Raw genomic sequence first — 17,431 nt, forward strand, 5'->3', positions numbered from 1 at the left:
GCTCCTTCACTGTCCAGTCACAGGCTGGAGACAAGGAGGTAGCCAGGCTGTGTTGCTTATTTGCAGAAAATCAGGTCTCTATATAGGTTGTGTTGTGTGGTAGAGCTGTGTAAATCAAAGGACTGGATGTACGCAAATACAATTCTTTTGGCAGGTATCATATGCAATATACACTGCTCAAATATTTAAAGGAACACTTTTGAATCAGAGTATAGCATCAAGTCAAATAAACTCCTGATATTGATATAGTCACTTATCTAGTAGAGGGGGTTGTTAATAGGTTTCAGATGCTTTGGTGCTAATGAAATTACCAACAGGTGCAATAGATGGGCAACAATGAGACAACATCCAAAACAGGAATTGTTTTACAGGTGGAGGCCACTGATATTTTATTTCTCTGCTCATGTTTTCTGACTGTTTTTCCACTAGTTTTGCATTTGGCTAGGGTCAGTGTCACTACTGGTAGCATGAGGTGATACCTGGACCCTATAGAGGTTGCACAGGCAGTCCAACTCCTCCAGAATGGTGCATCAATTCCTCCTATTGCCAGAAGGTTTGCTGTGTCTCCCAGCACAGTTTCAAGAGTATGGAGGAGATTCCAGGAGACAGGCAGTTACTGTAGGAGAGCTGGACAGGGCCATAGAAGGTCATTAACCCATTAGCAGGACCGATATCTGCTCCTTTGTGCAAGGAGGAACAGGATGAGCACTGCCAGAGCCCTACAAAATGACACCCAGCAGGCTACTGGTGAGAATGTCTCTTACCAAACATTCAGAAACAGACTTCATGAGGGTGACCTGAGGGCCCAACGTCCTCTAGTGGGTACTGTGTTCTCTGCCCGACACTGTGGAGCTCCATGACATTTGCCATTGAATATCAGAATTGGCGCCCTGTGCTTTTCACAGATGAGAGCAGGTTCACCCTGACCACATGCGACAGACGTGAAAGGGTCTGGAGAAGCCATGGAGAACATTATGCTGCCTGTAGCATCGTTCAGCATGTTCGGTTTGCTGGTGGGTCAGTGATGATCTGGGGAGGCATATCCATCGGGGAATGCACAGACCTCTACAGGCTAGACAATGGCACTCCGACTGCCATTAGGTATCGGGATGAAATCCTTGGGCCCATTGTCAGACCCTACGCTGGTGAAGTGGGTCCTGGGTTTCTCCTGGTGCACGAAAATACCTGTCCTCATGTGGTGAGAGTATGCAGTCAGTTCCTGGAGGATGAAGAAATTGATAAGGGAAGCTGTCCCCACAGGGAGAAGACAGTGATTTTTGCTAGTGGCTGCAACAGCATACAATAATAGCATGTAAAATCGACCGATCAACCTGGGTACATTCAGTCTGCCCATACATGGTTTAAATCTTGGCCAGTTGCTGTTGAACTGGCCAAAATACGAATGGTCTATGGCCAACTTTAAATTTCTTTCATTTAGCCTGCCGCTTCAACCAAAGAATTATAACAGTGTATAGCCAGCCTTATGCCCCATACACACGTGCAGATTATCTGCAGACTTTTGTCTGAAGACTTATCTTTTCTATGTAGTGCAAGGGCCTGCCGGATTGCATACAAATTGAAAGTGTTTAGGTTTGACCTCATATTATATGGTTTTGGTAGGTCTGCAGACAAAAGTCTGCAGATAATCTGCACGTGTGCAGGGCCGGACTGGCCTAGCGGGATACCGGGGAATTCCCCGGTGGGCCGCCGGCCCTGGGGCCGCTTTAACATTGTGGCCGCTTTAAAATGCGGCCGCTATTGGGACCGCGCCGCGGCCCCACTGTGATGGCCGCTGCAGCCCTGGCCTGGTGAAGTGTTTCCTACGTCAGCCGCTATGAGCGGCATGACGTCAGATCTGGCGGGAGCGGCCGCGCGGCGCCGGGCGGCGCCATTTTTAAATATATTTTCACTTTCAGCCCTCTCCTCTCCATGATGGTGCGGGCCGGCCGGCCGAGCAGTCTCCTTCAATCTCCCGGTGTGCACAGATCCGCCCTGTCGGATGGTGCTGACTGCTGGAGATACCCAGGAGGAAGATCGGACTGTGTGTGCAGCAGCTGAGGAGCCCGGCTCTGTCTCCTTCAATCCCAACCCCCCTGTGACTGAGTCCCCCCTCCCGGCATTCGTAACAGATCTGCCCTGTCGGTGGTGACTGCTGGGGATCCGCTCGAAGATCGGAATGTGTGTGCAGCAGCTGAGGAGCCCGGCCGGCTCTATATAAAGACACTGCGTGACTCACCAGATTCCCCCAAACACTTCTATCTTCATAGCCATGAATTATTGATCCCAGTGATGTCTGACAATTGCACACATCAAAAATATATTCATAGGACAAAAACAGCCTGAGGTAAGTGCACTGGTGGTCTCACGCGGGGGGAGGGGGGACACGCTTACGCTGGTCACTCTCCATTAAAAGGGGGCACGCTGGCATCTCTGCATTGAAAGGGGGCACGCTGGTCTCTGTGCATAGAAAGGGGGCACGCTGGTCTCTGTGCATAGAAAGGGGGCACGCTGGTCTCCGTGCATAGAAAGGGGGCACGCTGGTCTCCGTGCATAGAAAGGGGGCACGCTGGTCTCCGTGCATAGAAAGGGGGCACGCTGGTCTCTGTGCATAGAAAGGGGGCACGCTGGTCTCCGTGCATAGAAAGGGGGCACGCTGGTCTCCGTGCATAGAAAGGGGGCACGCTGGTCTCCGTGCATAGAAAGGGGGCACGCTGGTCTCCGTGCATAGAAAGGGGGCACGCTGGTCTCTGTGCATAGAAAGGGGGCACGCTGGTCTCTGTGCATAGAAAGGGGGCACGCTGGTCTCTGTGCATAGAAAGGGGGCACGCTGGTCTCTGTGCATAGAAAGGGGGCACGCTGGTCTCCGTGCATAGAAAGGGGGCACGCTGGTCTCCGTGCATAGAAAGGGGGCACGCTGGTCTCCGTGCATAGAAAGGGGGCACGCTGGTCTCCGTGCATAGAAAGGGGGCACGCTGGTCTCTGTGCATAGAAAGGGGGCACGCTGGTCTCTGTGCATAGAAAGGGGGCACGCTGGTCTCTGTGCATAGAAAGGGGGCACGCTGGTCTCTGTGCATAGAAAGGGGGCACGCTGGTCTCTGTGCATAGAAAGGGGGCACGCTGGTCTCCGTGCATAGAAAGGGGGCACGCTGGTCACTGTGCATAGAAACCATGCCCGCACAGCGCCTGACATCTGTACCATGCCCGCACAGCGCCTGACATCTGTACCATGCTCTCACAGCGCCTGACATCTGTACCATGCCCGCACAGCGCCTGACATCTGTACCATGCCCGCACAGCGCCTGACATCTGTACCATGCTCTCACAGCGCCTGACATCTGTACCATGCTCTCACAGCGCCTGACATCTGTACCATGCTCTCACAGCGCCTGACATCTGTACCATGCCCGCACAGCGCCTGACATCTGTACCATGCCCGCACAGCGCCTGACATCTGTACCATGCCCGCACAGCGCCTGACATCTCCTGTACCATGGCCGCACTTTTACCACTTTTAACCAGAATTTGCTCATATACATATGAAGCATTACATGCTTTCATATCTATCTTATCTATGTATAATACACTCTTCAAATTTGCTTTAAAATGCATGGTTTTCCCTTTTATGAACAAGAAAATAATGACGTTATGCTGTTGGGTCGGTATAATAATGCTATGGGGCTGGTATGAAATTATTTCCAGGGCTGAATATTATTCCCAGTCCGGCCCTGCACGTGTGTATGGGGCATTAGGATCAATACTTCCTTGCCACACTGTATAGGCAATACACTGACTTCCTCTTTTTATACTGCAATGAAACATTACAGCTTGGTTGTTGAACCACTGCCAGTCCATGCAGAAAAAGATCCTGTAAAAGTTACTATTTTTGTTGGTATTGTTGCTATGAATGAGACAATTAAATATCCAATTTGTAAATCTGCATGGTGTTATTACTTAAAGTGGAGTTCCACCCATTTTTGGAACTTTAGATCTTTGTAATCCCCTTTAAAATGGCTTTTACCAATGGAAACTTTTTTTTTTTTTTTTTGCTAGTAAATACCTTAATTTTGGCTTTATTCCTCCTCTCCTCACTTCCTGGTCCGATCGGCGATGACGTCATTCGGCGATCCGCAGTGTCTGCTGGGATGTATTCTACTTGCAGTAGCTGTATCTGTACTGAGCCGTGCCTGCCCCGCCTCCGCCCCGCCTCCTCTCATTGAATTGCATTGTATGAATGTATTAAGGCTGTTCTCTGCCCAGCCTCCGCCCCGCCTCCTCTCATTGAATTGCATTGTATGAATGTATTAAGGCTGTTCTCTGCCCAGCCACCGCCCCGCCTCCTCTCATTGAATTGCATTGTATGAATGTATTAAGGCTGTTCTCTGCCCAGCCTCCGCCCCGCCTCCTCTCATTGAGTTGTATTGAGAGGAGGCGGGGCGGAGGCTGGGCAGAGAACAGCCTTAATACATTCATACAATGCAATTCAATGAGAGGAGGCGGGGCGGAGGCGGGGCAGGCACGGCTCAGTACAGATACAGCTACTGCAAGTAGAATACATCCCAGCAGACACTGCGGATCGCCGAATGACGTCATCGCCGATCGGACCAGGAAGTGAGGAGAGGAGGAATAAAGCCAAAATTAAGGTATTTACTAGCAAAAAAAAAAAAAAAAAGTTTCCATTGGTAAAAGCCATTTTAAAGGGGATTACAAAGATCTATGTATTCCAACCTATTAAAAATGGGTGGAACTCCGCTTTAATCAATCCACAATACCAATCTCTAATTCAGTAAACTATATCTGTAATCAAATCAATCCACACTATTGATACAACCAGATGCCATAGACAAAGAAATTGAATTTAAAGCGGAACTTCACCCAAAAGGGGAAGTTCCACTCTGCTTTCCCCTCCCCCTCTACTCCTTTACAACTGGCACTTTATTTTTTTAGTGATATTGACAGGTACCCACACAACTACTTTGAAGTTTGGCCCCCTCCTCCTTCCCCCACAGTCTTCTGGGACACATCACTGGTTTCAGAAGACTATGGGACCATTCACAAAGTGCTTTGAAGCCACAAGGTTTCACTATCGGTTTCACTTAGTCAAGATGCTGGCGCCTGAACCCAAAGCCAATTGAAGAATCAGCTCGGGTGAGGACATTACTGGATCAAGGGCAGGTAAGTAGCTACAGTAGGTGTAGCTGCTAACTTTTATTTTATTTTTTTTTTAATTTAATTTTTTTATTTTGGGGGGGGGGGGGACTGGAGCTCCCCTTTAATGATAACATAAAATGTACAAAAAAGGGGGAATTATACTGCTATACTGAAGATACAATTAAAAAAATTCAACTGGAAGCCATCATAGGTGGCATCATAGATAGATCATAGAAAATGGTACTTAATCCAAAACCAGAAATGTAATATATTACAGCTTACCAATTATTAGATGTGGTGGCTGTATCAGTTTTCCTTTTTTTTTTGGGCTTTTTCCCCTCTGTTTTCACCTGGAGATCTGGCCAGTAACATACCTCCTGTATTCGAGTGCCCACACCTTGGATGAATGAACACAGGGGGCAACTTTGGACAGCAGCATAGTCAGAATGGGGGGGGGGGGGTAATGTTATGTATTTTCAGATTTAAATAAACTAACACATTAAAACTCAACGCTTAAAAACCAACTGCTGTTTCATAAGCAGTTATAGCAATGGTTTTTCCTTTTGTTATAAAGGTTTTACATAAATAAAAGCTGATAATTGTAAATACCCATGTCAGTGTTAAATGGTCTACTCCATCTCTGTTCTTGATACAATCTGGAGAGCTTGGTCTTTTGGAAAACAACAGACTTACTGGCTGGATCACCAGGTGAAAATAGAAGAAAGAAAGCCTAAGAAAGAAAATAAATTAAGCTATCACATTTATGAAATGGTAAGCTGCAATATAATAAGTGTTTGCTTTTGGGTTTACTACAAATTTAAGAAATGTAAGGACACATGGGGCAAGGCAACATTCAAGCTTTACATCTTGCATTCAACACAGTGCTGGTCAGAAGATTCCAGTGGCATGCTGAGATTTACACCACAGTGATGGGCTACATGACAACCTGTAGCCTGCATTTTGTTGTATTTTGTTTTTTTAACTCTTTCTTTACAAAAAATATAATTTTACACCTGGTACTGCCAACCAGTCCTCATTGTGTTGTACTTGTCAACGGAGCTAATCATGTTTTGAATATTTTCTATTGTAAAGGACTTGCACACAAACATCCAACAAAACAATTTATCCTAAACCTTGCTTGCACATATCTCACTCTACAAGGCAAAACCCTATATAATTCTGTGTAATAGATACCTGCATGTATTTTATGCTCTAGCCCTCATCTTTACTAAGAAAAATATCTGTTTGCTACATCAGTTGCAGGGGATGCCACAATGCCCACAGTCTATAGATTAAAGCTGAATTTTATGAATATAACTAGTTTGTAAAAAGTTCACGCACACTATGAGTTAAGTCCAAGGAGGTTCATGACATCTCCTGAACTGAAAGTGATACTAAAGTCTTGTTCTTTTTCTTTAAAAATAACAAACATGTTATACTTACCTGCTCTGTGAAATGGTTTTGCACAGAGCAGCCTGGATCCTCCTTTTCTTGGGTCCCTTTCTCTCCTTTCAAGTGCCCCCACAGCAAGCTACTTGCTATGGGGGCACCAAAGCCAAGCCACAGCTCTGTATGTCCTTTCAGACGCTGAGCCGTGGTTTGTCCCGCCCCCCTCTCCTGATTGGCTAGCTGACTTTAAATGACAGCAGCGGGAGCCAATGGCGCTGCTGCTGTGTCTCAGTCAATCAGGAGGGAGAGTCCCGGATGGCTGAGGCACTCATGCACATCACTTGATAGAGATTGGGGCTTAGGTAAATATTAGGGGGGTTGCTGCACACAGAAGACTTTTTATCTTTATGCATAGAATGCATTAAGATAAAAAAGCTTATGACTTTACAAACACTTTAATTCTATTATTTATATCTGACAGCTTTATGACCCTGCTGGACCATACACTGACACTATGAGACAGGAGAGAGAGGCACAGAGAGCAGTTATTCCTGCCCCTCCCCTCTGCTGCCCATTTAGAGAAGCCTTTGTGTTTTGTGAATGAGTTTACATAATACAAAGGCTTCTGTGACTGGGTAGGAGGAGAGGCAGACATAGCAGCTGCACCAACTCTAATGTTGAAGAAGCTTAGACCTGAAGCATCAGCGTAGGGCTCCCGGAAATAAAGCAATAGCTGTCTTTTGGGGAGTGCAATAAAACTGTCAGATGTAAAGAATAGTGATAAGCCCAGAAGATGTCATGCAGCTCCTTGGACTTAACTTATAGTGTCCCTCCGCTTTTTCCAAAGGAGCTGAACTCAGCTCCAGGAATTCAGCAATAACGTTCTCAGGCACAGTTCTGTGTGCCAAGAGAACATTAAGTAAATCTATGCTCCATTTCAGAGTACAGGTGTGTGTGCTCTTAATTCTGAGAGCCCACTGTCCTTAATCTACACTTGTGATCACTGAGCTAATCTGCATAGTTCCCATTAATGTGATCTCTATGGCAGCCACTCATGGTGATCACATAAGGTTTGTTCACCAACAAACCTGTCAGCTGCATCTGTCATTGAGTCTATCACAGTGTCCCACAGTTACAGCTGCAGTGACAGCTTATAGTAAAAACACAAGCAGGGTATTTATTAAAACAGTGTACCAAATATAAGCCTTTTACAGTAAGTCCTTCTAACAGTGGGTGTGACACTTTCCACAGACTGGAAGTGTGCACAGCAGAAGTGACGTAGTGACGCTTTGTGCAAAACCATTGGCATTCGTGGTCTATATCCGGTCTGTGGAACGCCCGGCATTCTGGAAATATCGTCTGTTTCACAGCTCGTTTTAATGTTTGTTTTTGAGTATATTTTACTATTTCAATAAATCATTCATATTTATGGAATTATGCTATGAAGTTATTTCCATCCTTGCATATCTGTGGCCATTGAGAAGGACTTCCTAGTACACTGGCATTCATGGTCTACACTAAAGGTCCCCAATACTGGGCTTATATTCAGAGTCATTCTAACTGTGATTGATGCTCGTCACCCCTGTAGGGGTTCGTCTCTCTGGTGAGTGCGGTCCTTGGAGAGAGGTGGAGCACGCGTACCGTCACAGTCACGAATCACCATTGAAGATTGATTAACCATTTGGCATTTGATTATGCATTACTAATTTCTTTATGCACTTACCTTTTTGGATTTTTACATATTTTTTGCACAATGTCACTTTTTTGCACTTTGTCACTTTGATGTTTTGTCTTTTTGGGTACTTAGTTTTATTTTATCCCTTTACTACTATGGTCACTAATTGTTTACACCTCATATAAAGTCCCACCCAAAGGGGACCCCCTCTTTCTCTTATATTTTATCCCTTTTAGTCATAGCACCATCACTGGTACTGTTTTCCTTGTGTATATTTATACACACTTTTGCTGCACTTTATATTTATATACACATTCTTATATGATTGATACTTGTCAGACTCACTCGTTTTTTCTTACTGGCTCACACTTCTCCTGTTATTAGGCAGCGCCACATATTCCTCCCTTTTCTCTTCACTCTTCTGCATGACTACCCGCTATACCCCTACCAGTACAAATCTACCCCCCCCCCCTTGCTGAAATCCCCCCTCCCAGCACAAATCTCTGCCCCCTCCATACCGCAAATCCCCCAAGCACAAATGCCCCCACCAAAAAAAAAAAATAAAATCACCCCTCCTGAGAAAAACCCTCCACCACTCAAATTTCCCCTCTGAGTATACACTCCCCCCCCCCCACACACATTCCAAATCCCCCTCCTAGCACAAACACCCCCCCCCCCCAATCATCCCTATTAGCAAAAACCCCCTCCCCCTAACAAAACTCCCCCTAACAAAAAAAATAAAAAATTCTATCCTAATGCAAATCCTCTTCCCCCTCTACCATATCACCTCTCCTAGCAGTAACCCCCCCAAACCAACCCTCCAAGCACAAATCCTCTTCTCCCCACTGCCAACACAAATCACACCTGAGTCACCTCTCCTAGCAAACACACCCAAATTTCCACTCCTTGGACAATTCTTTACCCCTGCTGCCCCCAAATTCCTCCTCCCAACACAATTCCCCTCCCCCCTCAATCTCCTTGTGGTGCCCCGACTCACATGATGTCACAGTGCCCAGGGCAGCCGCCCCTCCTGCCCATCCCTTGTCCTGGCCCTGTTCTGATGCTTATGTCATTGACCCTAATAATTTTGTCCATCTCAGTCTGTAGTCATATTCCATATTTCTGTCATCTTCCACTGTTATTGCTATACTAGTGATATTTTGTACTGTAGCACCACCAAGTTATAAACAATACTCTCTGTAAATGCCTTTTTTTTTTAATTTCCAGTTTGCCAACCAATGAAAACAACAACAGGATGAAGAATATGAAAGGCCTATGGATATCCCCGTAAGCACTAAACATACTGTACTGGAGGAAAATGATTTCTGTAACTGAATGTTTTGCCAAGCTCTTACGCAGCAGCTGTTCTATTTTTGTATTAGGAGCATTTTATGGTGCAATAACAACATCTGTAATCTGTTTGTGGTGACAGGAACTGACGTTTAGCCTCTTCTGTACAATGTTGTTTATTTTGTTTCCACACACTAAGCAGATTTGGAAACTCTCTGTTCTAAGTAAAGTCTGGGGTGTTGCCTGAGACCACTAAAATGATGCTATGGACCTGTGTCCAATACTCCACTATGTTGCCTTACTGAAGCCAATTGGAAGGTACTGCCCACATCACTACATGATCAACAATACAAAAGAAGTTCCCTCTTTCTAGGATTTTGAAGGGCAAAAGGTTGCGAAAGTGTAGAAAGATAGTAGAAGATAGATCTCAAAAAATATATATTCTTTATTACAGAAATAGAAAAATATAGCAAAACATCAATGTTGACATACAATTTAAAAAGATATGTGATTAGATTAGTCTAAATGATCAGCATTCATGTAAGACTGCTCACAAAAGGACAGCTATGACCCAACGTGTTTCGAAATACAGAGTCTTTTCTTCATCAGGGGTCTATGAATGCATTTACAAAGCTAGAATAGGAGAACATTCCCATTAGTTATATACAGTATCTTACAAAAGTGAGTACACGCCTAACATTTTTGTAGATATTTTATCATAACTTTTCCATGTGACAACACTGAAGAAATGACACTTTGCTACAATGTAAAGTAGTGACTGTACAGCTTGTATAACAGTGCAAATTTGCTGTCCCCTCAAAATAACTCAACACACAGCCATTAAAGTCTAAACCGCTGGCAACAAAAGTGAGTACACCCCTAAGTGAAAATGTCCCAAATATGGCCCAATTAGCCATTTTCCCTCCCCGATGTCATGTGACTCGTTAGTGTTACAAGGTCTCAGGTATGAATGGGGAACAGGTGTGTTAAGCTTGGTGCTATTGCTCTCATTTTCTCATACTGGTCACTGGAAGTTCAACATGGCACCTCATGACAAAGAACTCTCTGAGGATCTGAAAAAAAGAATTGTTGCTCTACATAAAGATGGCCTAGGCTATAACAAGATTGCCAAGAGCCTAAAACTGAGCTGCAGCACGGTGGCCAAGACCATACAGCAGTATAACAGGACAGGTACCACTCAGAACAGGCCTCGCCATGATCAACCAAAGAAGTTGAGTGGAAGAAATACAAGTAGAGACCGCACTCAAGGTATATGATGAAATCAATATGTATCTTTATTCCTCATGAACTAAGCAGACAGACAGTGTTCAAACAGACGTGTCGAGTTGACGCGTTTCACGATGCTGTAGATCGCTCACTCATAACCACACAGTGAGATTGCGGAATTCGGCAAGCATTTGTAGGTGGATGAACAAGCGGGACTAAGGTAATGTGATCACACACGTCTTCAACCAATTATGTTAATGAGGAACAAATGGGAGCCGAATTATCCGAAATCTCAGAGTGAAGACAGCTAATGACACAGAAACCCCACAAAGGGGAAGACAATGTAAAATATGTGAAAAAACATATATATAAACATGGGATAAAATCACATTTGCATAATGCCACATTTGCATAATAAAGAACAATAGAAACAGGCTGCAGGAATAGAAACATATATAAGAATACTCCTTAAATTCTGGTTGTAAAGAAACCACCTGGACACACCTATGTGGACACAAAAAAAACCCCATATATGTAAATATGGATGTCTAAAGACACACAAAACAATATTTGTGATGTGTGAAGTAAGTTATAAACACGTACAAATATGGAGGAATGATCATAATGATAATGATGAAAGTGAACGTGAAAAGTGAAAAAAATAATTTTATTCATGATCATTCCTCCATATTTGTACGTGTTTATAACTTACTTCACACATCACATGTGTGGTTATGAGTAAGCGATCTACAGCATCGTGAAAAGCATCAACCCGACACGTCTGTTTGAACACTGTCTGTCTGCTTTATTTCATGAGGAATAAAGATACTTATTGATTTCATCATATACCTTGAGTGCGGTCTCTACTTGGATTTCTTCTGCTCCTGGATGACGGATCTGAACTGCACCGGGTTTGGAACACACACCTGACTGGCTTTCTCTCTTTTTGTCTCAAAGAAGTTGAGTGCACATGCTCAGCGTCATATCCAAAGGTTGCCCAATTTGGACATTTCACTTAGGGGTGTACTCACTTTTGTTGCCAGCGGTTCAGACTTGAATGGCTGTGTGTTGAGTTATTTTAGGGGACAGCAAATGTACACTGTTATACAAGCTGTACCCTCACTACTTTACATTGTAACAAAGTGTAATTTCTTCAGTGTTGTCACATGAAAAGATATATTACATTTTTACAAAAATGTGAGGGATGTACTCACTTTTGTGAGATACTGTATAAACAATATAAGTATGTATTATTCCATCTTTTCAAAAATACGTCATGCTAACGTTTGTAATTTATACAGACCTTGGGATACACAATCCAATTGATTAATAAAACCACACAAATTTAAAATCAACAACAAGTATAACCAAGTGGGATTGCACCCAGTGGTATCGCTGTGGGTGCCACACACGTGAAAGCACTCAGTTATCCACAAGGGAAGTTGCAGGCATGGATTCTCGCTATTGGAGTGCAATCTATTAAATTGAAATAATAATTTGTATTAAAGTATGAATGTGACCTTGAATTAAAAAAAAAAAAAACATACCTGCACTACTGCAGGTGGTTTCACTTGAATATCAAAAACAGAGGATGATGGTTATAAACAAGTCAGGAAAGTTCCTTACAGAAATGCACTCTACCACTGTGTACCCATTGATTTCAAATGAAGGTCTCTCTGGCATCAAGAAAAGCATAACAATGTATTAATATCCATAGACCTGGTTGCAAAGGCTCAAAGACACAGAACAGCCATGGCTTGACCAGAAACTATCAATAATGTCCAAGAACCAATTTATCTTTACCTGAAATGAGAGAGAATCCGACAAAAGAAATGGTCACGCCGCCCGCCGCCACCACGGCACCGTTAAATAAGCTGGAAAAGGACGCAGGTGCCGCCTCCCTGCGACGCACTCTACCTACTCGCACTATACTCTATTATGAAGGGGCAAGACCATCATAGGTGTAAAAGTGCGCCTTCATCGTCACAGCAACATTAACAGCAGTTGGGCAGTGATGGGACAGTACTCCCTTCTGTCGGGATAGTACCTTCTGCCTGTTTCTTTAAATGGAGATGTCAAGTGAGCTTTTATGTACAATAAGATTTCCGTTTTCCCATTCTTCCTCATTAACCACTTGCCTACCTAGTACTTTCACCCCCTTCCTGCCCAGGCCAATTTTCAGCTTTCAGGGCTGTTGCACTTTGAATGATAATTGCGCTGTCATGCAACACTGTACCTTAACAACATTTTTTTGCATTTTTTTTAGACAGATAGAGCTTTCTTTTGGTGGTATTTAATAGCCACTGGGTTTTTATTTTTTGCTAAACAAACAAAAAAAAAAGAACAAACATTTTGAAAAAAAAAATGTTTTTCTTAGTTTCTGTAATAACATGTTGTAAATAAGTAATTTATCTCCTTCAATGACGTGCACAGATGACTGTGCACTGATATGCTGCACTGATGGGCACTGATAGGTGGCACTGATGAGGCAGCACTAATGAGACTGCACTGATATACGGCACTAAAGGGCACTGATAGGTAGCACTAATAGGTGGCAAAAGTGGCAAAGATAAGCAGCACTGATAGGCATCACTATAGGCGGGACTGATAGGCGGCACTGACCAGCATCACTGATTCGCACTGATTGGCAGCACTGATGGGCACTGTTGGGGCTGCACTAATAATCAGGACACTGCTGATCAGTAACCTGGTTGTCAGTGCAGATGTCCCCTGTGTAGATTTGCCAGTTATCTGCTCTCCTCTACTCACCGGCCAATCCTGTTTACATTGTGATCAGCTGTGATTGGACACAGCTGATCATGTGATAAAGAGCCACCCTGATTGGCTCTTTACCGCGATCTGTGATACGCGGTATCAGAAGAAAGCAGCGACCACAGATCATTGCCAGTGCGCACTACAAATTCGCTACAAACGCACCGCACCATGCCCTTTTAAGTCAAGAAAGCCAAGCCCCAATAAATGTGTAGAAAAATACACTGCGGATACAGCACAAAACGCACTGAAAACATGCAGTTTTGTGCAGTTTCTGGTGTGAATGGACCCTTAGGGTGAGAGTGAGGTCAGTCTCCTATGCCTTACAGGCTGATCTTGTAGTATAGTATACCTGATACTGCAATAGCAATAATGGTAATAGGCGAGCCCCACACTTGCAATACGCTTAGCTAGCATAGTATTCAAAGTATATCACTGATTTTCTTTGTCATTGATATTTTTCATTGATATGTTGCTTAATTGCAATCAATGTATTCTGTACAAAACAATTTTGGAAGGCTCTGCTTGTGCATGCAAGCATTACATTTTGGATTTTATTGTTAAGCACATACCTGGGACTGGAACTTATTTTTTTTTACCAGGTCAAGGGCATAACTTTCTGACCAGAGCTACATTTGCCATTTTGAATTATGATTTTATTTGCTAAAAATGTTATATTAAAGGTAAATTTAAATGTGATATTAAAGGTACCTTTATTTAAAAAAAAAAAACATATTATTCTTACCTGTTCTGTGCAGTGGTTTTGCACAGAGTAGCCCCCACCCTCCTCTTCTCGGGTTCCCCTGGTGCTCCTGGCTCTTCCTCTTCTCCCCCTGAGTGCCCCCATAGCAAGCTGCTTACTATGGGGGCACATGTGAATGCTCGCTCCAGAGCCCCACTCTGTGTGTCCATAAGACACATAGAATGGGGCTCAGCCCCACCCCATGGCCACTCCTCACTGACTGTTATTGACAGCAGTGGGTGCCAGGATAGCAGTTGCTTTCATGCACATCGCTGATTAACGATCCATCTGAGGTAAGTATTGGGGGGGGGGGGGCTGCGGGGGGGAGTAGAATGCATGAATGTAAATGCCTTTCAGCCTTTACAACCACTTTACCTTCACTCAGTATTTACAGATTTGGCTTTCTTCAGCCTAGGCTCACACTAATGGTGCGGAGAAAAGCTGCAATCTGTGCGTGCTTACCGCACCGCATTCAAATTGCTCTGCCCTTGCAATCCGCAACAGATGTCAGTGCAATCTTATGAATAAAAATGCAGCGCTAAAATGATAAAAAAGTCCAACAGTTGCTTGTCCGGGGAACATGTCTTCCACCTCAGAGAGCAAGATGCAATAAAAGTAACTCAACATCCGACACCACCACCACAAGAACACACTGCCTCTTACCGCAATCCGGGGATCATTGCTTCCACAATGATCATAAGCGCAGTCAGTGATATTAAGGAGGATCACATAGCCTCAAAAACACTCCCTCAGCCTCAGGTGTCAGACAAGTAGTGTGCCCAATATATTGGATCGATGTTTCAGGTGAAGAGAAGGAATCCAAAATTTCAAAAGAAAATGCTCATAGTGTAGTTATTCCAAAATGAGCGTTTATTGAAAGTAAAATTGCACTCACCAAATGATGTATAAAACAACGCAATCATGCATAAAAACAGCGGTGAAACTTCCGTGGTGATGGCAGTCTGGCAGACCTTCCTGGTAAGATGAGCTACACGCAGAGCCAGCTCTTCATCTAACTTCAGCTAAGCTCTGGGTAAAATTCCCTTGCAAAGTGCACATTCCCTTGCAAAGTCAACAGTATATCTGCTTTAAGAAATCAACCCCATTATGTGGTTTTAGATACAGTATGTACTACATTCTGATATAGATCTCTCTGGGACTTCTTTATGTGTTAAAGTATATATATTCTTTTTTTTTTCATCGGTTCAAAGACAATAAGCTTTTATCAATGTTTACAAAGGATTTGTCTCTTATTTAAACTGAACTTGTATTCTCTATTTCCTTATTGCTAGTATGCATGTTTTAAGGTCCCTCTTACAATGACCTGCAGACTCACTCACCAATCCAGTGCCGGTCTTTTTTCAGTTGAATGAGGCTCATCCAAATTTCTGTAAACTAAAGCCCCATACACACAATCAGATTATCGAACGATCTGTCGTCCATTTTTTGTGGCATGCTAGTCTGATGTAGAAAGTGAAGAGGTTATTTTCATACGAATTTTCCCGTACGACAGAATTCTACTTTAGAAGTGATGTAATGTGTTGGATTGCTTTGTATGTGTTCTTTCGTCTCTGAGCATGCCTAGTCTTGCTCTTAAGATTTTTTTTCTGTCGAAATCTGTACTAATGAGACGAAAATCGGACGTTGTTTTGACGGACGACAAAAATTATATAGCCTGCACATCAGGATTTTGTCAGCCGAAAAGTCGGAGTCGGCTGTCGAAAGCACCATACTAACAATCCGAAAATCGGCAGATCGGTCGTCGGACAAATTTTCCCTACAGATTTTCTTATCGTGTGTATGGGCCTTAAGAATGTCGGAGACCCACCCTGGACTCACAGAATAATGCTGCAAAGAGCAACATTTTGTGATTATATGCAGGAAGGAGAGGGTAAAGAGTACCTGTGACATGATCTGTTTATACATTTAAAGAGGTTGTAAACCCTATCTTTGAAGTTGTACCTATAGGTAAGCCTGTAATAAGGTACTGTAAATATCTCCTAAACTTTCACCGTTTAGGAGATATTTACTTTTAATACAGCCGATGACGTCATCGGCACATGCGCTCTGAAGGAATGGTCACCCGTGCCGTTCCTTCACAGCCCTGTGCCGTGAACAGCGGCTCCCGCATGCATGCGCGGTAGTGGCGTAATCGCGCCTCCGGTCAATCAGATAGCCAGAGGACACAAACCAGGAAGCAGGACGGCCGAACATGTCGGCCGTCCTGTCGCTGAGCTTTGTTCTAAGGTAAGTATTTCATAATGAGCTAGTATGCATTGCATACAAACTCATTATGCCTTTGTCTTACAGGGTTTTTTTTCATCTTTTTTGAGGAGGGTTTACTTCCTCGTTAAAGAAAAAATAATGGGGTGTGGGGGTGCTCCAAGGGTAGCGGTACGTGAATCAGTGGGAGGGAGTATCACGATTCACAAGGCTTAAAATGTTTCAGTCAAAAAAGATTGCTATAGCTTTATGCTGTATACACTAATATACCATGAATTTGTTCTTTTTTAAAAGCTTTTTTATGCATTGACATACTTCGTTAGACCCAGCCTGTCCAGACACTATGGCCACCTGCTGACTTTGCACCATTCACAGGCAGCCTAACTTTTCTGAGACAGAGAGACAGAGAAGTTAACTCCAGCACAAATTTACTTTAGATGATTGCAGTACAAAGGATAGTCTTTTGAAGTATAAGAAAACAATGATATTCCTAAGCCCTGTCTCTTCAATGAATTATAACTGACTGAAGGAACATGTAAGAAACAGGAAGAGTCCAGCTAGGACTGAACTAACTCACATTAAACAGGAGGGGAACACAGAGGGAGGTACCAAATCACAAAGTCAACAAGTTGCAGCGACCCTAAAATGCTACTTGATGACCCCAAAACAATTGCAATCTGATACACTTCAATACAGCAAAATAAAAAGTAAACATATAGGTGGGACAAAACAGCATTCATTTGTTGTACTGTTGAAAAGGTATGAGCTTCAGGTTTGGATCAACCATGAGTTTAACCTTAACTCAGGTTGTTCCAAATAGACAGATTTGGCCATTTTTTTGCCAAAACCTCAACATCACTACCACCACTAAATGACAGCTTGGGCGGATGTTCGTGAATTGGCCCAAAGATTTACTGATTATGAGATCCCTATGGATCCCGCATTTTTTTTATTACACGTTTCGG

The sequence above is a fragment of the Pelophylax lessonae genome (genome assembly GCF_965119305.1).
Source record: "Pelophylax lessonae genome assembly, chromosome: 3".
In the NCBI taxonomy this organism is placed as follows: Eukaryota; Metazoa; Chordata; class Amphibia; order Anura; family Ranidae; genus Pelophylax; species Pelophylax lessonae.